Source organism: Hypoxylon fragiforme (assembly GCF_022984875.1).
Source record: "Hypoxylon fragiforme strain CBS 206.31 chromosome Unknown GGS25scaffold_5, whole genome shotgun sequence".
In the NCBI taxonomy this organism is placed as follows: domain Eukaryota; kingdom Fungi; phylum Ascomycota; class Sordariomycetes; order Xylariales; family Hypoxylaceae; genus Hypoxylon; species Hypoxylon fragiforme.
The window spans coordinates 708,246-720,087 of record NW_026054760.1 but is presented as its reverse complement, the minus strand read 5'-3'; positions in this window follow the sequence as shown (position 1 = coordinate 720,087).

The following is an 11,842-nucleotide window of genomic DNA, read 5'->3' as shown; positions in this document are numbered from 1 at the left end:
TACACGATTTTATTAAGTAAAACTTTACATTTAACTCGTCCCTCCTTAGTAAAGTTTTACTAATAACACGTATTTTTTTTATAATATAATCTATGATATCTTAATTAATTTAATTCGCAAAAATGTCAAATTAATCTTATATTAAATATCTTTATTATGTGTAATATAATTATATTTTTTTATAGAAAATATAATCGATAAAAGCACTTTAACGTTAAAAAAACGATTTAAATCGACACTTAAATTAATACTTTATAACACGCGTTTTTTCGCATTATAATCCACGATATCTTAACTAATTAATTTCGCAAAATTATAAATATACCTTAAAAAAAAATATAATTATTATGTAAATATTTTAATATAAAATAAACTTATTTAAACATTTTATTAAACGTTATTTTATTATTATTTAACGTTAAAACTTAAAAATTATAATAATAACCGAAAATTAATTAAATTAATAATTAATTAACCGGTTTAATTATAATGTTTAAACCATTTAACGATATAAGAAAAAAATAAAAGTTATTAATAATTTATTAAATTTTAAATAATTTAATTTACGATATAACGCTTTTTAATTATTATTATAAGCGTTAAAAATATATTTATATATTATATTAATTTATTATATTTTAATAACTTAATTAATTAGATATTTAATAAAAATTAATTAAAGAGTTAACGTATTATTTCGATTTATATCTTAATAAAATATAATAATTCCTTATTAAAACTTACGATATATATATTATTAAATTTATAATTTATAAATATTTAAAATAAATAAATTATACTTATAAAATAATATAAATTAACGCTATTTAAAAAAATAAAAGGTAATAAGCCTTTTATTTATATTAAATTAATGGTGGTTATATGATAAGGGTACGTACTAATGTAGTACATATATAGCTAAAGGAGGTACTTATATAACTTAAATTATATAAAGGGTTAAATCTCCTTTTTACTTTTAAATTTAAACTTTTTTCTTTAAATATTAATATTATACTAATTTTACTTTATTATTTTTACTTTATTTGTTATTTAATTTATTATATATACGTATTTATTAATATTAATTAATATTATTAAACTATTAATAACATAAATTAATAAAGTTAGAAAAGTTATTATTGTGACAATTTAAAAGATTTTATTATAATAATATAAGCGATATTAATAATTATTTTTCTAACGTTTATATTTTATTTATAATAAAATATAATTTTGCCTTATTTAACCGTTTTAGATTTTTATCGTTATATAATAATACCGATTTATATTTTTCTTTTTTTTTAAATTTGCCTACATTAATTATTATTACAATGGTTATTTTAAAAAGATCGGTATTATTTTCGGTGCCTTAGTTATAATTTAAAGGTTATAATATCGATATTAATTTTATTATTTAAAAAGATATGAACGAGTTATATAAGTTATTAAATTTTATTCTTAACAAAATAATATTATTAAAGTAATAATTTACTTTAAAGGTTATTAAGTAAAACGAAATATTATTATTTGCTACTTAGGAGTAGAAGAATATTTAGGTATTATTAGCTTTTACTAATTTCGAAATAACCGATAAAAATGCCAACTACGTTTGCATAACAGAAGAAATATTTAAAAAATATAAAAGATATTTCGACATATTCTATTTAAATGATTTTAGTGGAATGTTAAGGGTGTTACGAACGGCGTTACGAAATGTATTTATGTAATGAGGGATTTATATGGGTAAAAGTAACGATAATTACGTGGAAAGGTTGGTTAATTTAGTAAATATATAAAGGTTATTATATTAACATTCCTAAAATCTAATATAAGCTTAGATAAAATAGCTTAATACGTTAATTTAAAAGGTATTTATGTATTAAACGAAATTAAGTCCGGTTATTTTTAAAGTATAGCAGTTAAGGTAATCGTTGGTACAAACATTATAAACGTCTTAAAATCCTGCTTAATTTATTATTTTTATTGCATTTTTCTTTATTTTAAGAAAACGACCGTTTTTAAACTTGCTACTTTTTTTATTTTAATTTCCTCGTGATTTTAACAACTTCTTTTTAAGGTTTTATTTATTTTTTTCCTTTTTTAGCTAATTATAGAATCTAGTTTTATAATTATTAAATCTTATTTAACGAATAGGTGATGGTTTATTTCCTTTTATTTAAGCATTTATTAGGGCTGGATTTTTTAATTTATTTTAACCATTTCCGTAATTTTAAAGATTAGTATTATTTTTAATATCTTTTTTATAGCCGTTAAATCTTAAAAATCTTTTATTTAAGTTTTTATATAATAACATTTTATAGCAAAAATTTGGTTAAAGTGATTAAGAAAGGTAGTTATAAGGTAGTTAAGTGGCTTTAGGAAATGGTATAAGACTTTTTAAACCGTTATTAAAAAATCCGTTTATATTTTTAACATTATTTTTAAAATTTATACTAAGAGGAGTAAATTATTTTGGTAGAAACTTAAGTTTTTCCTTTTAAACGATACTATTATTTTTATCGATATTTAATTAATAATGGCAAGTATAAATGCTTATCGATAATTAAAAAAACATTATTTATTATAATATTTCTTTTATACGAATTTTTAATAAAATATATTTACCAATTATTATTAGCCATTTTAAAAAAACCTAAAATAATAAAAATAATTATACAGGTAAGTTATATGATATTTTCGAAAATAAGTTTCGATTTTTCCTTAATATTTATTATATGGTAAAAATATAATAAACGTAATTTTATGTTATATTTTTTATAATTTTTATAAAAAGGGTAACCTTATATTTTTTTTATAATATCTTATATTATTAGATTTTTACGGATATGTATTTAATTATAAAACAACATTTTAATATTAAATAAAATAAGATCTAGTATTATTATAATTAAATTATAACAACGTTTTTTAATGTTAAAAATAACAAAAAAAATGTAGGGAAAAATAACTTAAAAATGTTATAAGTTTTTTTCGATAAGCTTTTTTTATATTAACAAACGTTTAACCCTAAATTTAAAAAAAAATAATAATTTATTATATTTATTTATCGCGTCTACCATATTATATTTTAACTATAATATATTTTATTTGAATTATTATTAAAATTTAAAGATTTAATTAGTAAATTTTAAGCGTTAATTAAAACTTATAAAATTTTTAAGATAGTTAAATTAAACAATTATAAGTGTATTAATAATAACGATGATAAAAAAAAAAACGTTTAATTTTATATAAATCGTAAATATTATAAAATAAATAAGGGTGGTAAATATAATGTTAAAAAATCTTCTAAATCATAAAAACGTAAATGTTAAGTTTATAAGAAGAAAAGTTATTAATTTATTAAATATTTTAAGTATAAACGAAAAAAGGTTAAAAAGGAATAAAAGAGTAAACGTAACTTATTAATTAAGAATTACGTAACATTTTTAGCAGATTATAAAAGATTTAATAATTTTAGTTTAAAAGCGGAATAAAAAAACGAAGCGGTAATATTAGAAGTAAATTATAATAATAATAACAACTTTTTTTTAATTATTGCTTATTTATTCAATTAAATTTTTTAATATTACATAATTGCCTGTCTTTTTTTAAACGTAGCAATAACCGATAATATTTTCTTTTTAAACCGATATATAAAAGATGTTTTTTAAGGTATTATATTTAATATAAATGCCGTTTAAGTATTTACGGTCGGAAAAAGATAATGTTTAATTTTTATTAAGGAACATTTCGATAAACGAGTTACGATAAATAAATCCTACGTAAAAAAAGCTTAAATTCGTTTTAAAAACAAATAATTAATAAAATCTTTCGAGATAATTATTATCGACATTTTCTTTAACTATATTAATTTCTATGTTATAAATATCGACATTTCATTTCTTTTATCGCTAAAAAATATAAATCAATTAGAAATATATTTTAATAATGTTATTAATTAATTAGTTTATAAAGACGATATTATTATTAACGTTATCTATAAATGAGGATATTTATGATTTTATTTTAAAAATATTATATTTTTTACAAAAACAAAATTACGACGTTTATATATTCGTTTTAGTTATTTATTAGTTAATAAATTATATAATTTATTAAATAAGGCTAATTATAACGTCAAGATTAATAATATTAAAAAAATTAATAAATTTTATTATTATTACCAAATTAAAAACAATATTTTTTAAAAATTTAAGTTTAATTTAAAAGATTTTAATATAGACTTTAATTATAAAATAATCGTCGATATTATATATTTAAATAAATAATTTATTTTTTATATCATTAATATAATTATAGGTTTTTAAGTAGTACGTTTTATAAAAAATCTTTTCGCTAAAGAAATTTAAAAAATGTTAAGATAATATTAAATCGATATATATTTTAATTTATCAGATATTATTATATATAATATCGGTACGAATTTTAATAACGTTAAATTTAAAAATAAAACTTATATCGTAAAAATTATCTATTATTAAGTTTTCGTGGAAGTATATTAATTAATTAGTAAGGTTGAGGAATATTATAGTTTTATAAAAAGAGCTTATGAAATTATAAGCAAAAAATTTTAAAGATTAAGGTTAAAGATATTTCGACTTTAAATAGCGGTTAAAATAATAAACGATATAACTAATTTTAACAATTTTATTTTTACCTTTTTAATTTTTAACGCATATTTAAAAATTAATATAAATTTATCATTAATTTTAACGTAGATTTAAAAAGTTTAAACCGTTTAAAAAGCAATAATAAAAATTAAGAAATTAAAGGCACAATAATTAATTAAAGATATTTTAAATATAAGAAATAACTTTAACATTTAAAAAATACTTTTTATGTTATTTCTTATAAGTAATAATATATTCGTTTATAAGGAAAAAAATGGATAAAAAGGACTATATAAGGTTATTACCGTTATAAATAAGGACGTTATAATCGTTTTTAACGTTTTAAATAATACGTTAATATTTAAAAATATTTATATTAAATTTTATATTTAACCAAAAAAGTTTTTAATATTATTAAAAAAGTTTAAAATATAATTACCAAAGTTAATTTTTAATCTTAACGATTATATTATTGTCCTTAAAGAAGATTTTATGATTGCTAATAACCTTTTTTACGTTACAAGCCTATATCTTTTAGTAAAGGAAAAAGATAACTTTATTTTAATATTTAAATTACGAGTAAATGGTAAGATTATTATCTTAAGTAAATTATATAAGGCTTTAAATATAAAAGAATTAAACACTTTATTTATAAAAGATATTTTTTAATCTAAAATATATAACCTAATAACCTATTAAAGCGTAATTATTTTTAAATTACAAATGGTTTAAAAAATTAAAAATAAAAATATCTTTACTTTTTATAAGAAATTACGATTAATAGTTTAAAATTACGATAACTTCGATAAGGAATTTATTATAACGTATATCCTTACAATTTAAAAAATTAATTAACAAATAATATTTACCTTAATATTTATATTATATTATCGAGGAATAAAGGTTATAATAAGAGATATTACGATAACTTATATTTAATCAGTTACGTTAATAAAATAAATGATTTTGATATGTTTACCGGTTAAATTTAAAGAAAAATATCTTAAAAAAACGTTACTACAAATTATAAAATCATTATATAGTTTTATTAAATTAGGAATTTATTAATTTGAAATTTATTTACGACATTATTAATAATAGTTACATATGAAATTATTAGCGTTTAATTTATGTTTGCTAATAATATAATTAAACCTTTTTAAACTTACCAGTTTTTAAACAAACGACATTTTTAACGTCGATATAAATAAATTTCTTACCATTAAAGATAAGGCATTTATAAAGGTAAGTATTAAGATACAATCTTAAAAAATCTTAAATAAGGGAATAGAAGATTTTAACGGTTTAAAAATTATAGTTTACAAAAAAGGTTACGATGTTTTTACCATACAAAAAGGATAAGTTAAGAAGCTTAACTTTTTAAATCTTAAGGCCTTAGATATAATTAAAAGATTTATTAAATAAAAAGCTTAGGAAGCGTATATTTTATTAATTTACCAACCCAAAACAGCCTTTAATTATTTAATAACGGCCTAATATTTATAATTAAGGCTTAAAAAAGTAAAAGCGTTAAATGTTAAAATTAAATAATAATTAAATAATAAAGATTAAAGGCTTAATTATATTAACCTTAAGCCTTAAAATCTACGTTTATATATTTTTATTAACAAATTATTTGCGAATAATTAAGACTTCAACTTATAAATTAATTATATTATTATTTTAAGAATTAAATAAATTATTAATTAAAATAATAAAATACAAATTATCGGAAACATTATTTATTAATTATTTATTAAATATAAACGAATTATACGTAATGTATTAATTAATGAAATCTATAAGATAGTTTAAAGCTTTAACGTTAGCTATATTATTTATTATATTTTTAATATTATTTTGGAACAGCTATCGTTCCTTAAAATTCCTTTTATGCTTTATATTAACTTTTTTTCGTTATATTAATATTTGGTTTAAATAGGAAGTATAAATAAGAAACAATTAATAATCGATTTAATAACTTTTCGATAATTTTATAAGAATTAAGAGATAAATAATATCTATTAAATTTAAAGCAATTATAATCTAGCCGATGTTATAATTAAGGTATTTCTAAACAAGGTTATAAGGATGTTAATAAAGGTTAATTAAATTAATCTACGACTAAAAAGATGGGTTAAGCATAAGGTAAACATAACATTTGTAATTAATTAATCGTGAAAAGAAAATAAAATAAGTAATGGTTATATGATAAAGGTACGTATTAATGCGGTACGTACATAACTAGAAGAGGTATTTATATAATTTAAATTATATAAAAGGTTAAATCTTTTTTTTACTTTTAAATTTAAACCTCCCTTTTTAAATATTAATATTACACCAGTTTTATCTTATTATTCTTGCTTTATTTGTTATTTAATTTATTATATGTATATATTTATTAATAATTAATAAATTTACTTTTAATATATTTATATTTGTGGATAAGTTTAAAGTTAATAAACGTGTTATTTATTACTAATACGATTAAGCTTTAAAAAGATAATTTTTTATTATTTTTAAACTTTTAAAAAAAAGGGTAAGGTTTAACCTTTTACCGGTTATAATTATAAATGAGATAATTAATAACTTCGTTTATTAAAGCTTAATAAACTTAATCGAATTTATAAAATAATTAAAAAATCGTATTTTATTATAAATATTTCCTTTTTTAAATCCCCGGTTTATTTTAATAATAAATAACGTAATTTTTTATTACTTATAAAAGATTTATAACTTAATTAAAAGTTTCGAAGTAAAGTTATAATATTTGCCGTTATATTCACTTAATTTTAACCTTATTAAAGCATGATTTAAACTATTAAAAAAGTTAATACGTCGTTAAAACTGGTGGAAAATAAAGGACTTTTTTATTAAAAATAACTTTATTAATTTTCTTAATAATTATATAAACAAGGTTAATTAATAAAAAAATTAAATTAAGGGATTCTTTAAACGGTTAAAAATAAGATATAATTTATTAATATAATAAATAAAATAAATTTATATAATATATAAAATAAAAAAAACACCCCCTTTTTTTTAAATATTTATAACGTTTTTATATATATGTATTATTAAAATCTTTTAACGATTTATATAATAATAATAATAGCGGTAATAATTAATAGAAATTAAAAATATTTAAAACAATTATACGTAAATTAATAAATTATATATTATTATTAAAAAGTAAATAAATATATTAAAAGCTTAAAAGTGTTATAATGTGTTATATAAACGATTAAAGTTAATAGTTTTACGTAATAAAAACGACGTTAACGTTAATACGGATTTTATACGTAATGCTTTTTAAGTTTTAAATGGTTTTATATTTAATATATTAACTAACATTTTTTTAATTTTTAAGAATTATTTAATAAAAAAGTGTAGTTATTTATATATAATATATGATATTTTTTTATTTATAAATTATTAATTATTAAGGTGATAAATAATAATAACTTAAATATTTTTTGCGAGAAAAGTTTTATATAATTTCCTAATATTTTATAAATCGTTAATCGTGTAGTTAAAACCTTTTATAAGGTTTTTAAATAACGTTTTATTATTAATTAATTTTAAAATCGATAAAAAAAAGCTCTTAATCGGTAAAATTATTAAAGAAATGTATTATAATAATAATATCTTTAAAGGTAAAAATGGTAATAAATTTATTAATTCCGAGTTTTAATAGTTAAATAAGATAGTTTTAATTATATTAAATTAAAAATAAGGTATTATTTTAATAAACTTTTTTAATAAGTTTTTTTTTATATGGTTATAAGTGTGAATAATAATATTTTCGATGTTATTAAAATTAATATTAATGTTTATATATTTATACTTTCTTTTAAAAGTTTAAAAACTTAATTAAGTAAAAAAATCACCTTTTTATTATTATTTATTAATAATGTTAAACCTAGTTTTTTTAATTGTTTTTAACTGCTTTTTTTTTATAAAGTTTATTATTAACCATTAAAGAGGGTTATAATAGGTGTTTTTGCCGTAATAAATATTTTTAAATTATTTATAAATTTAATTAAAGAGTAACGTATAATAAAAAATATTATTTTTAATTTAATAATATTATAGTGATTATTTAATATAATTTTTATATTTTTTTCCTTTTTAATAAATAATTATTTATTAAAGTATTTTATATATATTCCAATGCTTATTATAAGCTTTTTATATATTAAAAGTAAGTATAAATGGATGTTTAATTTTATTTTATGTGGTAGGAGTAACGGTTATTTTATAAAAAGTTATTTTAATAATAATAATAAAAGTACGATTAAATATATTACGTTTATAACTTAATTATATTTAAGGTGTTATTATTATTTAAGGTATATATATACTTTTCTTTATAAAAGTAAATCGATTTAAAGATAATACCCCTTAATATGTAAATATTATTATCGAAATTAAAAGTGTTTTTTATTTAATTTTAAGTTTAAAAAAATAGGTTAACGTTATATAAAAAGGAAGCCTTATTAAATTAAAAGCCTTTTAAATAATATTTTCATTTATATCGTCGTATAAATAATATTAAATAAATACGTAAATATTTTAATATATAAAACTAATATAAATTTATAATTTTTTACTTATTAAAACTTTTATATAAAAAAATAATTATTTATAATTTTATTTTAATTATTTAAATATAAAGCTAATAACTTTATATTTAATATTATTATATAAATTAATATTGTAAAATTTTCGTTAATATAAATTAATTTATATAAATAAATTAAATATATTATCGACTTAAATTACACGTTATTTAATAAATAATAAATATATTTTATTAAACTTTTTAATAAGCTTAATTTAACTTATAAAAGAGAAGGTTTTAAAGGTTAACTTTATTTATATAAAAATACGTTTAAAATTCTTTTTAACTTTTTTAATTTTTAGCTTTTTTTTTTCTTTTTTATAAGTAATAATATTAATAAATATATTATTATCTCCCGTTTTATCGCTTATTTCGTTAATAACTTTAATGTTTTTAACCTTTTTTATTAAAATATTTTTTTTTTAATTACTTTAATAATTATAAGCTTTCTCGTAATAAACTTTTTAATAATAACCTTTTTAATAATAAGCTTTTTAACGGCAAACTTTTTAATAATAAACTTCCTAACGGCAAGCTTTTTAATAATTATAATATATTATTTTATTATTACTTTTATATAAGTATTAATGTTTTAAGTATTTTTACTTTATATTTTAAAGGCTGTTTATTTAAAAAACATTATTTAAAGCGATATAATAAAATTCTTATTAAAAGATTTATCGATATATATCCTTTTTAAAGAAAAACGTAGTTTACTTAATAGTTAAGCTTTTAATATAAAAGGTTAGTTATTTTTTTAAAATATCGATTTAAATGCCGATTTAAACGTTAATTTAAACCGCTTTTTTAACATTAAAGTGCTTTTATCGGCCGGATTTTCCATAAAAAAAATACGGTTATATTACGTATAATAAGATATTTAATATAAAATTAATTTAACAATTTTACAAATTAAATTAATTAAAATATCGTGGATTATATTATAAAAAAAACGCGTGTTATAAAGTATCGATTTAAGTGCCGATTTAAACCGTTTTTTTAACGTTAAAATACTTTTATCGGCCGTATTTTCCATAAAAAAAATATAATTATATTACGCATAATAAGATATTTAATATAAAATTAATTTAACATTTTTATAAATTAAATTAATTAAGATATCGCAGATTATATTGTAAAAAAAACGCATGTTGCAAATTTTTTTTCGTAAAGTTTATGTTATTTTACAGCCAACTTATGGGGCGTAACACTCCGTTTCGAAGTGAGAATAGTATAGGTACTAGGTACAGTGCATGCGTATCCACATTTACACGGGTACAATTTAGAAGTACTATAATTTCTGGAATGTTCCAGCAACTTTAATAATTGAAAGTTCAAACTCAACATTGAAAAGTTCATCACTGTATGCACATACCCTACATACGGTAATCATTGATGTATGTATGTACCATTGCGCATACAGATGTATCCTGTACTTCCAATAGGTACTGTAGTCCCGAGGTGAGACAGCATTACATTGTTGCTCAGCCGGCAATGGAGACTGACGAAAACACATCACGAGATGGATAGCCCATGGTAGTATTTCACTTCTCATACCTTGAAATTATTCATTATTAGATCAGTTATGGCATGTCACCTGTAGTTTAGGATATGCGCAATATGTACACGCAGAAACCAACGATTCGTTTCGTGCGGGCGGCCATCCATCCAATCGCCCCAACACCCGCTTTGCAAAGTCCCTTAATCCGTATCGTGACCCCCCCGCGCTTAACCCCACATCCTTGGATTGGATTAGGGGAGGAGGATGTATGTATAGTAGTAGAGGAAGCAATAAAGGATAGGCATGTTGCTGTGGTCGCTGTCGTATTTCCAACACATAGGTAATCAGTCAGCCACCAACTGGCGAGAAGTCTGGTCATTGTTAGGTCCTAGGTACGCCAATCAGGTTTTTTGATCAATCAATTCCAGTATTGATAAGTGGCAGTGCCAGAGAATGACCTCCAATGATCAGGTTGTTTCTCACTGGTTCTAGGATACTCGAGCTTTGTGTATATGTAGTTGTGTTTAGTTGTGTCTAGTTGTATCTAGGAGGTACTACTGTAGATAGCTTGTCACCTGATCTGACGTAACCTTATTTCGATCAAAGGACATCCACATGCAGCGCTTTTTTATTAGTCCTTTCAAGGATTCATTCCTAGGGCATCTACCACTGACTACCAGGTCATAAGTTACAATTAACGTTAAGGAATATGGAAGGGGCCGCAGGGTGAGCAGCGCAACTGCTAGTATGTACATCATTGAGCTATGTACCACGGGGACCCCGGTAAGTACATGGTACGTAGGTTACTTTGGCAGTTACATGTTGGGTTACCTTGAGCTTATCGTTTCCACTTAACTATCCACTGTCCACTGTCCTCCACTGTCCACCACTGTCCTCCACTGTCCACCACTGTCCTCCACTGTCCACCAAACTAAAAACGTCACTTCAAACCCACCTCTCCCTCATTTACTCGTCGCCAATTCCCGAATCTTCTACCAACATACCCACCAACAAAGAGAAAAGCGGCGGTTCAGTACGTGACGCCCAAAAGCTTCTCATTGCGTTTGCACACAATTCCTAAGT